Here is a 16,730-nt window from a genome sequence, read left to right on the forward strand (position 1 = left end):
GTCAAAATGATCAAGCATCCGAATCCAATGTTGTTTTTCAGAAAAAAAATGGTGAACGGCCTTGAAATCCAAATGCATTAAAGCTGTTAAACAATGTCGACTAAGTTGACTTGTGTTTTTTTTTCCGCAGAAGAAGATGAGATAGAAGTAGGGGAAAAACGTAAGCACGATTTGCTTACGTTGATAGCAAACATGAAACAAAATATTTCAAATACGTTAATGGGTAAGATGTGGAACGAAAGAAAATAGAGAATTGTAAAAACAAATCTACAGACTGTTCTGGTAAATAAAAACAATCGCTCTAAATTTTTAAAATTCACTTTGTTTTTATGTACCTCTCGCATTTTCTCCCGCAAAACTTTTTTTTTATTCAGTTTGCTGAATAATCTGCAAGGATTTCGCTACGAATCATTTTTTTCTAAGCACTGGATGTTACAAAGTTGTTTTTCTTACCGGAGAGACACTGTAACTATAAACAATGGAGAATAGAAAACATCTTGTCAACATCCTGTTTCTATGTTCTAATTCAAAGGTTAAACACTCTTTACACCTTAAAAGATCTTTAGACAGAAAGTCGATCTCAGTTAATATGTTTATTTAAGACGATGTAAAATAGCAGATGGCGTAAAAATAAACTCAACAGAATACGAAAGGTATTAATACCTTTCGTATTCTGTTGAGTTTCTTTTTAAGAAGATACACATGGAAATAAAAATTAAAATACGGATAAAAGCAACCTGTTTAAACAAATCAATATCCATTGATTGCTAATATATTATACTTTTACAGTATAATAACTCCCCACGTATACTTTCTCATATAAGAAGGACGCTCTTACTGGATTAAAAACACTTATAAATGCGTGGCATATAAATTAAATTACTATTTTAATGAAATTTAAAACTGATGCAAATTTCGTATTTAATTACTTGTTATAACTGATCTGTAAAATATTACCATTTTAAAAATTACTTCCAAATATATTAACCCATTAGGCTACACTATCTTATAAATAGACATGACACAGTTTCTGTTTTCAAATGTATAAAATTCCTATTCCAGTAGCCTCTTTCCAAGGACTGCAAACTTAGAGGAACTCTTTCTCGCTGTTTTCCTTCTGTCTACAACCTTAGTATCTTCAAGTCTTAGGTCGATAGGTATCTCCTGTATTTGCAATATTCAGTCTTTGGTCTTGTTTGATCATATATGACCTAATGCCTGGTCTCGAACGGTTTCCACAAAATAAAAACAGTAGTTTTATGTTATTTTATACATTTGAAAATATGAGATATAAAAATAACGAGCTGATGAAAAGAACTGAACCAGTTAGTCAAGCGAGCTGGAATAAAAAGAGAGGATGGATAAAAAAAATTCTGAGGAGCATCTGCCATTATAGTATTTGTAAGAAAAAACTGAGACTAGTAACAGTAGGTTTATGAGGGGGGGTTCAATGTAGAAGTTGAATACAATAACATTACAGATACGTTTCTGCAATTTATCTGGAACCTTCAAAAAGCCATGGATTTACCAGCCTAAATGTTAAAACAGTATTTCATATATAGTCTGATATTAGATTTGTAAAGATATAATATAGCCTTCGTGCTGCACTGGAAGAGTAAACTAAAGATTGCAAATAATAAACTCACATTTTAAGAGGCATTGAATTATCTTGCACAATATTGTTTTCTGAGAATAAGTTTGTACATTTTAAGTAATCTCATTTGAGTTGGTCTTATATTTAAAATACTATGGACACTATTTTTACTGGAAAAAAGCTCATTTACTGTGTGTTAATTTTGTTTGTCCCCCAAAAATTGTTTTGGTGTTTTCCAGAAAAATCTCGGATTTATCAAAATATAGTAGTTAATTAAATGTGTTCTTTTTTATTTGGTAAAATCTTCACAAATCATTCTAGAAAATAAATAATTTTAATGCATTACTGGCTGGAAGCATAAAAACGTTTTACAAATTACTGGATTCCTTAATAAATAACCGGATACGGATTGATACGCCGTAAAACAAAACACACTAGGAAATGGTCACGGGGAATTAAAGTGACTATGGTATTACATGAAAATTAAGTATACATTATGCTGTAATAGCCACACAGCGAATAGGCATAAAAATCATCTCTCGAAAAAAAAAATTATATTGCTTCTAACGGTAAAATATATGGAAGACAGTACAGTTGCGGCTTACGATATCAATTTGGTTACTCAAGAAACTGATTAAAAAGCAAATCAGTACTTGAAATTAATGAAAACAAATGTTTAGTTAAAGTGATCTTTTATCCTTCGAAGTTTTAGTTAAATAATATTTATGCCGTAATATTTGTCCCTATTGCAACACGTATCCTTGCCGGTGTGATGACTAGACGAAAGCAAAAATAATGCAGGAACAGTACAGAATACTTTCTATATTAAAATGTACTTGATTGGCTTTTGTTATGTCTAATTAATTGTTGTAATTTTTTTAATACGCAATATGTTAATGCCTTACTGTATTAAACAGATAATTTATAAACATTCGATCACCATTATTTAAATATCATGAAAGCGAGAGCCCAGATATTTCTGGGTTGTTTGTCTTATCAGTTAATATTTTTCTTTTATTAAAATGCTAGCAGTTCACCCGGCTTTGCTCGGGCCATATGTACTGTTCATAGCTTTATGCACACAAACACACACACACACACATATATATATATATATATATATATATATATATATATATATATATATATTAGGAGTTTGACTCCTGGCCAGGTAATCTACAGTTAAAATTTCAAGGATTTTTGACCCAAAATTGGCTGAGGAGCTTGGTAGAGTTTTCATAGGTTAACTATTTCATCTTTCATCTCTCGGCAGAAAAAATTCGCCCACAAACTTATTAAAAGTTTGCTGCATGCCTAAATACACTTTATATAAAATGGCAAATGCTTAGACCAAAAATTGGCTGAGTAATTTGGTAGATCGAAAAGGTGAATTGTTTTAATGCTGACCCCTTTACATTGGTTTGGGCTTAAATCAAATTAAAAATTTTGATCCATGCCCAAGTAACCGACATCTAAAATTTCATGTGTTTAGACTCAAAATTGGCGGAGAAGTTTCGAGTTTTCAAAGGTCAAATCGTTGAACTTTAACCGCTTGGCAGCCAAATTTCTGGCCGAAACCGATTAAAGATTTCCCAAATCTCAATACTCCCCATATCACATCTCAAATCTATGGACTGAAAATTGGCAGAATAGTTTGGTAGGAGAATGTACACACAGACAGTTTAACTTTTATAGATATATATGTATTTGTTAGCATCAATAGTTAAAACAAACGCCCTTTTCCCCGTAAAATTAACATTGTTAAATTGATATTTAAAAAAAATAAAACGAATAATACTTCTCTTGTAGCAGATAATTTATTCTAAAGCCATTATTTTTCATAACTTATAAGTAGTTGTCAGATAATTATTTTAATCAATCTAATGAATGTCTTGTTTTAATGTTTTTGTTTTATTTAAATATAACGTGGTGACATTTAGTTTTTGAGCGATTAATTTTAACATAGACAATACCGATTCTTTCATCTTGGCTACAGCAGGTTAATAACAGGTATCTGTGATATTAAGCAGAAAAGTAAAGAAAGAACTAAAAGAAAAATAAATCTATACAAATAATAAATGCTACCGTAGCCAATAAAAGATAATTTTATATCTGCCTGGATCATTTGTTTTGGTTTTCAAGTAGTTTTATTGCTCTTTATTTAATCTCAAATTTTAACATGGGGATGATGGGGTGTTTATAGTACGCTGGGAAAATTCCAAACAAGCTTGCTTCTTCCAAAAAAGATACCGCCATTTTTTTTTCAAATCCGCTAAAATAAAATGGATTTTTGAGATTGAAAACCAAAATAAATGAGCCAGGTAGGTATAAACTTAACTTTTATTAGCTACGGTAACATTTATTTCTTGTATGTATTTTTTCGTTAGTTTTTTTGTTGGCTTATCTGATCTTAAAGTTTCAGTTTTATTGCCTGTGAAAAGTGATAACGTACACCCTAACATAACTGTTATAGCTTAATATAGTTTTTATTTTTTTTATATCCTACCAGTTATTTATCTAAAAAATAAAAATAAATAAAAATTATAGAATTTCATAAAGATTTGTACTTATAAATAAAATATATTCTGTGTGCGAGTTTGTTCCCCATCGTCTTTGAAACACCTGAGTCGAATTGTTACTGTGTATGGCAATATTCGTAGATAGTTTTTTTTTGTTTTGTTTTTTGTTTTTTTGGAGAGGGAAATGCCACCGATTACTATTCGTAATCGTATAAAAAACAGTCCTATTTTGCCCCATGGTAATACCTTTATACAAGCCAACATCGCATGTGCATTGGAGAGTTTTATCACCGAAATAATCAATATGTTCCTTGATAAGAGAGGGGCGTCTTTTTCTTCTTCTTTTTTAGGGCATAATTGATCCACGATACTTGACTATTGCATTTTAAATTATAGTTCAAGTCATCATATAAAAATAATCTTATATACGGTCTAAGATAGTCCACAACACATTTTAGCCTAAGTCACTGCGGATATTCACGTGAAGCTTCCTTCGGATTAATCGCGATGGCTACCCCGGTAGATCAGGCAATCAATCGAGTTAATGAAAACTGGGCGATTTCCTCGATTCCGATGACAAATGCATTTGATGTGTGGAGCATTTGTTGATTGTCATTCAAGCCCGGGCAACTCTAGATACATTTGTTAATACATTTAATAAATGTAATATGCATTCAATAAAACAGTCACACTATAACGACAATAAATCCAAATTTCTGATCATATATAAAGAATACGGATTATATTTAAAAAAAAAAAAAAAGCTAAGTGATTTGCTGTCATGGAAGATGACCCGAAACTCACGTTTCATTAGCAGCCTTCCCGATGTGTATAACACAACTATTTTTCCCGTATGTATAATATTGAAAACACATGTTTGTTTCGTTTAACCTCTCTTAACAGTTACTCCACTTGCCCCTGATCCCTCTGTTATAATTCTAAGTGTTTAGAAGTGTTAAACCAAAGGGAACCAACTATTAGTTTTCTAGTCTTTTGCATGAATCGTTCTCGAATTGAACCCGGCCTCCTTGCCTATCAGCAAACGCTCCTACCTTTATATCCATTTGTTTTTTTTAAATAACGCAATTAAAATCTGATTTATGTTTTGTAAAAAAAAATTACTGTAATGGAAAGTAATGTTTAGTACAAATCAGAAACAATCGATAATATACTCTTCCGTTTAAGTGTGTTCATGCTCTTATATTTATTTTCTGTAATTTAGAAACGTTTTTATCATGTGGGATTCATCTTTTTTTGTTGTTGTTTAAAATGACTCCATTCAAAACGACACAACTCACGGCGATTCGCCATCGTTATTTCGAAACCGAATCTCCTTAGTGAAATAGCAAAAACGAATATTTAATATAACTTTAAAAAGCGTGTTTTTATACAAAGTCACATTTGACTTATTGTAATATATTTCTATTGGGCAATACCAATCGAATCGACATGCGTTGTAGGTTTAAAGTGAAATTCCATTTATTTTCAATAATTTACCGCTTGTCACGTTGAACATTCTAGACAAGCAACCAATATAAATAAACTAGTAATATCAATAACAGCGTATGTGCTCTTGTCTAAGGTAATGCATTTTTAAATTGAGAATATTATTTTTCAATTATGAGGATAAAATATGACCGAGATCTATAGAGAAACGATATTGCCACCTAACTTTAACAAGAAATTGTCATTATAAAATCACAACCAGGGGCTTTGCTTTCGTCCTTAATGTGCCTAAAGTCGTACTTTCTTTCCATGAATAGTTTCCTTCAATCTGTATAAAATTATCACAGGACTGCTTTCCAGCAGATTTTTTTACATAGGCATCACCTCTTATCAAGGCCAAGAGGCAACTCCAGCATAAGGGTTAAAGAGTGTACAGTAGAAAATGGACACCATAGTAATTGTTAGTAATAGAAATTCAGTAAATTTGTTAACTTATATGAAACGGCTCGTCAAAAAGTTGTTTACGTTAGACTTGAAGACTACCATATTGTAGTCAGCTGGAAAGCTGGAAAACGGAAGACAATTTCATAGGCGTGCAGTTCTAAGAAATAATCTTTGCTCATGGAATCTACGTTTAGGTTTAGTCACAGATAAAGAGTGGGTAGAATTAGTGATAGTGTTTTCTGCTAAACGGGTGTTTCTTTTGAAAGTGTGACGAGGGGGGGCCATAGATTGGAGCCTAGCTGAGCACTTGTCACAAAAATAATGATAAAGCAGCATCTCTTCTGTGAGAAAGACGTTGCAGGGAAGAGAAAAGCACACCCCCTACGAGGCCAAGAAGTCCATTCTGAACTCTATCAAGGCTGGATAAGTCATTTCCAGAAGCTCCTGCCCAAATATGGCAACAGTATTTCATCACTGGACGTACCTGGCTCTCACATAGATAGATTATACCTCTTATAATACATGTTAATAATCTCCTGTCACAAATAGCTGTCATCTATTTTATATTTCTTTTAGGCTGTTTTACTGTCAATTCTGCTTTTCTCAGAAACTACTGGTCTATTCGGCTACAATTTCGCATAGCCATTTGCTCTAAGGTGCAGTGAATAAAGTATTATATCTATTTGGTGCACAATAATAGATTAATTAGTAGTATGTAATGCAAAATAGTCGGACAAATGTATGTGTATTCAACCCTCAATTTGTAATAAAGCTCTCATTTTTAGTAACAAGAAACCCCTATATTTCTATAAAAGTGAATGCGTGTGTACATTTCCCCAATCAATAACTGTCAATTTTAAGTCTACAGATTCGAAATTTGATATACAGGGTACTGTGATTGGGGAAAATCGTTGTTCGGTTTTCGGTTATAAATTCCACTGTTATGGGGTCAAAGTTCGACGATTTGACCTTTGAGAACTATACCAAACCCCTCCCACAATGTTGGGTCTAAACACTCGAAAATGTAGATATAAGTTCCTTGGACATGGGTCTCATTTAATAACTGGATTTGAGCCCCAACCGATAAATGTTAAGGGTTCATAATAGGAGTCAAAGTTTAAAAAATTGACAGCTTTTTTTTTTTTTTCTCAACATGCACCCCCAAACACCCGGGCAACGCCGGGATGAAATGCTAGTCTTGAAAATAATTATTTTGTATTCTGACTATTAGTTATTTTATTCAACTTACAACTAACAATCTCAGCATTTCGTTAGCTATTAACATTAGGTTGTTTTCACTTTGGATGTGTCGTGACTTTTATAGAATATGCAACGAGTTATCATCGGCATATTCTGGACAGTTACGTAAATCGCCAGTAGGTGTGGAGGATTTTTATTTTTACTGCAAACGACTGACAATTTTGAAAACGCTTATAGTTAACAATTAATGAGAAAATATATTAGTACAGACATCGTAAGGAAGCTTTAATGGTGAAGAAATTTGTTCAGTTTACGATGAAATGTTCACATTACTTCGAAAATCATTTGAAGCCTGGTTTTTTAAACTATCGTGTACCTTCATATCGGCTGCTGCGATGTCACTTACGAAACATGTCGCCACATTGTAGCGGTTTACATTATCTGTGAAAATTGCCGCGGATAACATAGTTCGTATTCCGCCTAATTCTTTAATTTCATACTGCAAGTAAAGCGGAATATTTTGTTGTAGAGTAATTTAAATAGAAATACAATTTTAGACAATGGAATTTTTTAAAAATATTTTTAATTTTTAAATCTATTACAGATTCATATTTTGTTTTTGATTTTCAAATTTTAATGTTTCTTAAAAGATTTCGAGACATAATGTTAGTCTTTCTGATAATTTATTTTTAGTGCAAATTAAATGTAACACAATTTTTTTTTCACAGTGAATGTTTTTTTTTTGTTTTAAGATGTTCGGAAATTACATTCGGTACACAATTTTATTTCGATGTCTTAAAGTTGTCAAAATATTTTATAATTTTATTTGATATTTCCTTTTCCCACTTATACATTTTGATATGGGAAAAAACTATAGTATATTCTGCGAATATAAAATTGTCAATAGTTTGTAAAACTAGAAAATACTTAGTTATATTTTCATTTATCGATGCCTGTATAATCTATAATGCATTTGTGTCGTTGATGTGTTTGCTTCTTTCTTGACATAAACGCTCTCGGGAGTCGATATTCATAAATAGGTTTATTTAAAGATCCAGAACGGTCACAGAAAGCATAACTGTGAAGAGACTATTTAAAAGTGAAAACACATGGATTTCGTATGGATCAGATGATCGTATTTTTGCATGTTTGTCCTATATCCTTTTTAGGAACACGGACCGCGTGCAGGTTGCCAACATTTTAATTGAAAATGTTTATTTGGACAGAAGTGGATTCGGAGTTGACACATTTAGGTTTTCAGTTCGTTCCATTAAGCAGTAAACCACACTCGATAATTTGGGAAATGATAGAGATCCCTAAATATGTATAATAAACACTGTATTAGCAAATATTTGCTTCTGTTACAATGATCCTGGCAAGACAACAATTTTTCTTTTTTTTTTTTTTTTTTAAGCATATATATAAAAAGTGATTTTATCCCTGTAAGGAACGGTCTCTACCAAACTCCTTTTTCATTTTTGTCTAGATAATTGTCACTGGTTGTATAAAGTATTTGGACTCGTGAAACAAGATTGATTATGTCTCTAGGTTGTACAAACAGGTGCTACAGGGGAAAATTAACGATTTGAACTTGACAGGCGTAAATCTAATTAAAAACTCTTGTGCGCAAGAGAGTCAAAACTATTAGTTTATGTCCTATGTTGAAAAAATCCTGAAATAACGCATCGAAAGATGTGATGTATTTATGTGTATTAATATTTAATTAAACAATAGTACGTTACATTTTACAAAAACTAATTCATATGATTTTAAATTGGGCTGTAAAATACAAAATCTCTTAAACATTAGAAATAGACCAATAACTTAATCTGTAGTTCTTTCAATCATGTTTGTATTACTCTCGTCCCCATCCTCATATATTGCACTTTTTTCCATCTCTACGTCTCTCTTATCTTTCGCACGTTAGTGATTGCATCACACTAATGAAAGCATTTGTCAAAATAGCTGGTCCTCACACGCGCTTAGAGATAACAAGGATTTTCATAAAGATATACTTTAACCACAGTGGATTTCTTTACAAAAGTATTGCTTATTTAGGTTTCAGTTATTTTATTTTACTTTATGGAGAACTAGCATTTCAGCCCGGCGTTGCCCAGGTGGTTGGAGGTGTATGCTGAACAAAGAAAAAAAAACGGTCATTTTTTTTAAACTTTGACCCCTATTATGACTCCCTTAACATTTTTTGTTTAGGGCTCAAATCAAGTTAAGTTAGATCCATGTGCACGGAATCTATATCTAAAATTTAAAGTGTCTAGACCCAAAATGTGGGAGGAGTTTCGTAGAGTTCTCAAAGGTCAAATCGTTGAATGTTGACCCCTTAACAGCAAAATTTCTGGCCGAAAATCGATCATATAGATTTTCCTAAATCTCAGTACCCTGTATATCAAATTTTGCGTCTGTAGACTGCAAATTGACAGTTATTGCGAAGGAAAATGCGCGCAGACACACAGACAAGTTCACTTTTATAGATATATAATTGTGCGGCCAGCAACTTCAGGTGAAGTTTTAAGAGGTGACGCAGAGAATTTGTGATAACATTCACGCATAATGCCTAATACATTTGTCTTAACTGACATTCTTCAGAAATAAAATAATTACGATTGCAAATGAAATCTCTACACAAAAAATTCATTAAACTTATCTATTAAAAGAAACAGCAAAAGTTATTAATCATACTAAAGCTAAAGTAATTATAATTTCTCCTTTTTTTATTTTTCTTTCCTTTGAAGATTGTAATGCTGGGTATGAGACAGCCAAACACGGTGCTAACGTTGCGCTGCTTTTTACTGAAACCAACCGAAAGCTCATTTTAGTATCCTCGATGTTCCCTTAAGTGCAAGTGTGTGGATCGCTTTTGCACTTGGTTCACCAAGATTATTAGTTAGATATGATGCCATGTCCTTCTTCCTAAGTCCTGTGCCAGCAATAATAACTGTAATGATTGGTATCTCCTTAAGACTTCAGTTTCTTTTCATATCATACATGAGACCTTAGTATTTGGTCTGTTTCTCTCTTTCAGCTCTGTTAAGACCGCCATCATTAGGGGCACTCACTTTAACCAAGGTTGTTACTTTTTCTGACTTCTACCATATAACTATGTCAGGATTCACGGTAGCATTTTTAATGTAGGTGGCTATGGGGATTTCATGGTCGTAATGTATGGTATACAAGTCATTTCCAACTGTTCTTCAGGTTGATGTTCCCAGGATTTGCTGCTACATTGGATGTTTATTTTTTTCCAGATGGTCCAGTGGAGGTACTTAATTACTCCGTCATGTCTCATTGTATAATAGTCATCCCCTAAAAGAACCTTGCAACCTGATACTAGATGAGTCACACTTTCCAATTTCGTGTGGCAGAATCTACATTTGTTGTCATTAGTGAAACCTGCCATCTTCTTCTATGGATGCTTTTGCTTGTACTTCCTAATACCAAATTCATGCGAAAATATAGCTTAGTTTAGGGATTTTTTTTTTACATAGGCGTCACCACTTATCAAGACCGATCGGCAACTCAGGGATAAGGGTTAAAGAGTGTAGAGTAGTCAAAAGGACAATATAGTAATCAATAGTAATGGAAGTTCGGTAAATTCGTTAACTTAAGTGGAACGGCTCATCAGAAACTTGTTCACGTTGGACTTGAAGACAACCATATTATAGAAAGCTGGAAAGCAGGAAAACGGAAGACAATTCCACAGGCGTGCAGTTCTAAGAAAGAAGCTTTGATCATGGAATCTATGTTTAGGTTTAGGCACAGATAAAGAGTGGGGAAAATTATTGATAATGTTTTCAGCTAGTCTAGTGTTTCTTGTGAAAGTTTGGCGAGGGGGGGCATAGATTGAAGCTCAGTCGAACACTTTCCATGAAAATAACGATAAAGCAGATACAAACTCGCAACATCTCTTCTGTGAGATAGAGGTTGCAGCGAAGAGAAAAGGACATCTTCCGCCAGGCCACGAAGTCTATTTTGAACCCTATCAAGGCAGGACAAGTCTTGATTACTGTTTGCAAGCATAATATTTATAGATATTTGAACCGTAAACTCTACTTAACTTAAAATAAGTCTCGCATTTCTCATATCAGTACATATTTATTCATATTTATATTTATTCGACACAATAACTTCATCGATTGAATAACCTTTATATTTGTTTCTATGTATTTAGTGATATTACACTTTTTTAGTGATTTTTTTATATAAATGACGCTAGAAAGTAAAACAAACATAACTCATTACGTCTTTTCTGTACAGTGAATTATTATATTCTAGTTATGTAAAAACAACATATGAACAGAAATGTCTAATAATAAGTGATTTTGATCCAACGAGCTAGGGGTATGTTTTAATAATTGGATGAAAATGTTTATGAAATGTAGAGCTAGTACAAACATATGTTTCCGGCTATAAGTAGTTCAAATTGATTTATAGTATGTGTAAGTAATATATAGGAAACTAAGAATATAATACTCGGATTCTTGTTCGAAGCCGGTTAAATCTTAAATCATTATGAATCAGCACATAAAAATTTTGATTCTGTTTTGGGCAAGGGTTTTGCGCGATCACTTTTTCTTAAAATCATATACAGAAATAAATGATAGCAGCCAACGCTCATAATGAAAAACAGTGTGAGAAAATAGACTAAACTAAGCACATGAAATATGCCTCGGATGGTAGATTGATTATTATTGCTACAAATACAAAATCTCACCTATTATCAGATCCTAGTGTTACCAGATCAGGTTGTCCGAAAAGGAAATTCCTGAATGTAACGCACCGCACATCATTGTTATTGTTTTTACCATTTTCTCTCGTAGAACTTTATCATATTCTGCAAGGCCAAATACAAGAACACCCCTCTCCCCTTTCTCCGTCTCCCTTTTTTTCTTTATTTCTTTTCTTCCTTTCCTACTTCTCAACTGGCCTTCTGAACCAAAACGCACCTAATAATAATACTGAATAACAATTTGAAAATAAAAGCAACTAGATTGGCTTAGCAATAGTTATTGCCCTGTCGGCTGACGCTATAGAATTCGCCGATTGCGCCTCTGCAGAGGGTAAAAGCCCGTCAATGAGACAACCTGTTATGCCCTGGGCGGCAGCCCTTGATATCTGGGGACGGGACCCTGGTGGCTGCGCAGCTGATGACTTTGGAAATAAAAGGTCATTAATTGAAACATTCCACTTTGGCCCTTACTTGGCCAAGACCGGAAGTCGGAGAAGCTCGATCCAATCCATCGGCTGATCATACCAGTTCTACTATATACAACCCATACTAAAACCTAAAACTAACAATTCTTTCAAAATTCAAAAAAAGAATATCGCAAAATCTGAACCTTAAATTAGGAACGAAACTACATGATGGCACTTTATTGGTAGAACTAAAAGGCAAGGATGTCGAATTATTACTCAATATAGAAAAGTTTTGAAAGTAGGTATATATGTTCTTGTATCTTTGGATTTTATGTCTGGATTTTCGGTTTATGTGGTAATAAAACTCAAGTGCACTTATAATGTTAGGCCTTGTAAGGTGTTAACTTTGTCAAAATCGCTTGTTGCTTCTTTCATCGGATTGTTTATATCATCGATGACATTTCAATACAAAACTTATTTAGAAGAACGTTCATGCACATAAAGTTCCTTCGTGTGAAATCTCATGAAATCCCGCTGTTTTCGAGTCCATAGGGAACAGTAAAACACAGTCTCTTTTATATAGTAGAAAATAGATGAGATAAGGATATTCTGTTTATTCACGATGTATTAAGATGTGTATACAAAGGCACACAGCAGCTTTAGAATAGCATATATTGTCTGGTTTCTTTCATAACTGTCTTGTGTATACGAAGCCATGATAGGTAGATATGTGGCACAAGCTGTTACTTATGCAATACTCTCCCCTCCACCTCAGTTAATCTAGGAAAAAGACAAGCGCCGATATACATGGTTGGAGCGGCGTCATAGCACTTGCCAAACGGTTTCCGAATACAGCCTCGAAATGTCTTCCAGATTCGGAATTCATATCTTATGCTATTTGATATGCCTCAACCAGTAAGAATTTTTCTTACAAACAGCAATGTTAATGTGCGTCTGTCCTAAAAATAAGTGATTTTTATCTGCGTTCTCGCCAGACTGTACTTGAATTAATCTGTTAAATGTTGGGAAATGAAAAATTAGATAAAACATTTAATGACTCTCTATACCGACAGAGAGATAATTAAATTAACCAGAAGAGATACACCTCTCAATTTACTGACACGTATACCAATAATTAATGCGTGTGCATTTCCTAGCGAGGAAATGCGGATTTGTCTAGGAGAAATGACTCTCAAAATTAAGTGTTGAGATATTATTTACCACATACGTTTTTAATTTATACAGATGTATTTTTCATTTTGTTTTGCTTTCTAATTAAATGGTATTCTCGTATAAAGTTGTAGGATGGAGGTTTCGATTTTCTGTTTGATAACGTAATAATGATGAAGACTCTTGTTGGGATTTTCTCATTCTGACTTTGTATTGTGTGGATGTTTAATACTTATGTCTGCGTTGATTGTTACTTTTCACCAATGATTTAAAATAAAATTGTAGACAAACTATATAGGACTTTTCTATATGGCATCATTTAAAAGCAATGACTTTATTATAAATAATAAAAATGCGAGCATGAAAAGTAATATGATCCAGCTTAAACATGGAAAAGTAAAGGACTAGTTGTTTAAATGGAAAAAGAAAGACAACCTATTTTAGTAAAGAATAAATTTATAACTTAAAATATTGCAGCATTAAGAATTGATTATATAATGTTATAAATTGAATTTAAAAAGAATATTCTTAATGCTGCAATATTTTTAACAACTATTCATTTACTTTTCCATGTTTAAGTTTAACCATATTACTTTTCATGTTCGCATTTTTCTATTGTAATCCATCATTTTTCCAATAGATTAACTCGGTCTTTTTTTTTTTGTTGCCCCCATAAACACATGTAATAACAATAACGTTTGGTTTCAATAATTCCCCCCAATTATCTCCCTTTCATGCTTTCATTCGTTCTGTTTTACTTGTTACTTCTATTTCCGCGACAGCAGTGAATTAGTAGCAAATAATCGTTGAGGCGACGTGCTTGCTATGGAAACAAGTTATAAAAAGCGTCGTTCACCTCCTTAGATCGTTTTACGATATTGAACACCAGAATAGTCATCAGAACTTTTGTTTTACTTAGCCAAAATTGAAAATTTATGTTCACAATATTGCCGAGAAGGTGATCCATAAACTGTTATAATTGTTTGAAATTTGCTCGAAAAATGAGTGATCGGTGAAACTTTATAGCATTTTTAAATGACTAAAACTGACATTTAACCATATATCCACGAACACTACCGTGCTTGAATGATATACACTTTATAAATGATTTCATATACATATCTTATATATTTTATACAGGCACTCACGATATTAGGCTATATAAGGTGTTAACTCCCCTCAAAAACGCCTGTCTCTTTTTTGTCGGCTTTTTCGATTATCGATACTTATCGAAGATATTCTACTTAGAGGCACTGCCAGATACACCATGTAAACTTATGGCTTAGTCCAGTTTCGCAGTTCATAGGAACGACCTGATTTTTAAGGAAATAGTTCATTTAGTAATGTATAAAAAAGATCCCATAAAACTATCTTTAATGTGCTTACCAGTTTTCATCTATTGCCGCAACAATCATACATTGCTTAATTTCTCACATCTAAATTAAAATATATCTGGATAAAAATTCTCATCCATGTATCTGTGAGCTTGCATTTTACACATCATCCCAGTTCGTATGCCACGCTTAACTTATGCAAATACGGCAGTTTTACTGATGAATATCAATGATACGTTCTTTCCGTTAGTTTACCAAGCATAATATTCAAATCACATTTCCGCTGGTCTGTCACAAATATTACTGAAATATCATCAGTAGTGGTCTGTCATGCTTCAGCTTTACGAGTGCCGTAATCGGCAAACGTTCAGCTTGTACGTCCGACCCCTCCCCTAAACTATCATCCCTTTTTTTACGCTATGCCAACTTAAATAAACTGCTTCTGGAAAGATATTCGGTAAATTCCAAAATGCATACCTGACAGAAATATTATTAAATACCAGCTATTTCGACGTGTGTTACTTAAACATCCCATCTTAAAACGCTTTGGGAGAGGAAAAAGAGAAACGTAAAACAACGAAAAGAAAATGATCTATTACCTTCATCCAAAGAATGAACATGGTTGCTGCCAATACCACTGACAATCCGTTGGCATCAGTTTTAATGCTAAAGAGTGATTTTTCATTCTTGTATGTTATTACAAAAAAGCAGGTTTCTTATATTTATATATATATATATATATATATGTGTGTGTGTGTGTATCCTTTAAAGCATATATTTACAGTTTTATAAGGGTTCGAATTATAAAACATTTAAGCTTTTTAAAAACTGGTAAAGGTTATAGCCCGTTTATTTACAATGGATGCTTTCTGTCAAATTGCTAGCTGAATACGGTTAGATTTTTATTCATTTCTTCAATATTTCTTTACTAATTACAGTCTGTGTTACAAACGGATCCCAAAAAACTTAGTTCGCTTCATCTTATAACAATTGTTCAGAAAAAAATTCAATCATGCTCGCCTATTTTCCGATAAAAAGTGAAACAGACGGACTAAAAGTAAATAGATATCTAAATTTCCTGTTAATCGCAAATCATAGAAAAGACTTTGCTAGTCTGTCCATTTTATTGCTATTTTCATCTTTATTGTTTCACTGAACTCTAATATATAGTCCCGTCTCTATTAAGACATCCACAAATAAATCTCGTGAAGCTAAAACCAAAGGGAATTGTTTTCTTCTAAGTTCTATCCACTTAAAAATAAAAAAAGAAGAAAAACTGTGCCAAAAGCTAAACCATGTTTCCTTCTTAGAATTGTCTGTTTGTGGAATACAATACTGTGAGGCTGCTTCTCAAGTCCAATATAAAAATGATTCTTTTACACCCGTTTTCTTAAATAATCAAAGTGTGCCTTTTTTCAGCACCTCGTAATTCGCGTTTCTCTAATTTTCTCCTTTATTTCTTACATTTCATGAGCGACAACGGGAAAGAATTGCTGTTTACTTAGTCGAATCTCTACAGGTAACACTTGTTGTTTGCTAGTTTGTCTTTTACCTTGAACTAGCATTTTATTGTTTAGCTCATTATATCCAGTGCCTTTATATTGTGCCCTGAGCGATGTTCATTAAAAAAAACAACAACAAACAAATTCTATCTGACCATTTTCCTTTCCATTACTGTGTTTTCTTTTCAATCGCTTGACTCTCGTTTAACAATTATCCTCAATTGGTCGTCGGGACTTCATGAGTGGTTACACCTCCATAATGTATCGAAGTGTTTGTGTACGGAATGCATATTTACCCAGAACGGATATTCTTAGATGCTTTAATTTCGTCTGCGCTGTCACTGATTAAAACATCATATCCGACTAAACG

This window comes from Euprymna scolopes, chromosome 4, assembly GCF_053919585.1.
Source record: "Euprymna scolopes isolate OS-2025 chromosome 4, ASM5391958v1, whole genome shotgun sequence".
Lineage (NCBI taxonomy): Eukaryota > Metazoa > Mollusca > Cephalopoda > Sepiida > Sepiolidae > Euprymna > Euprymna scolopes.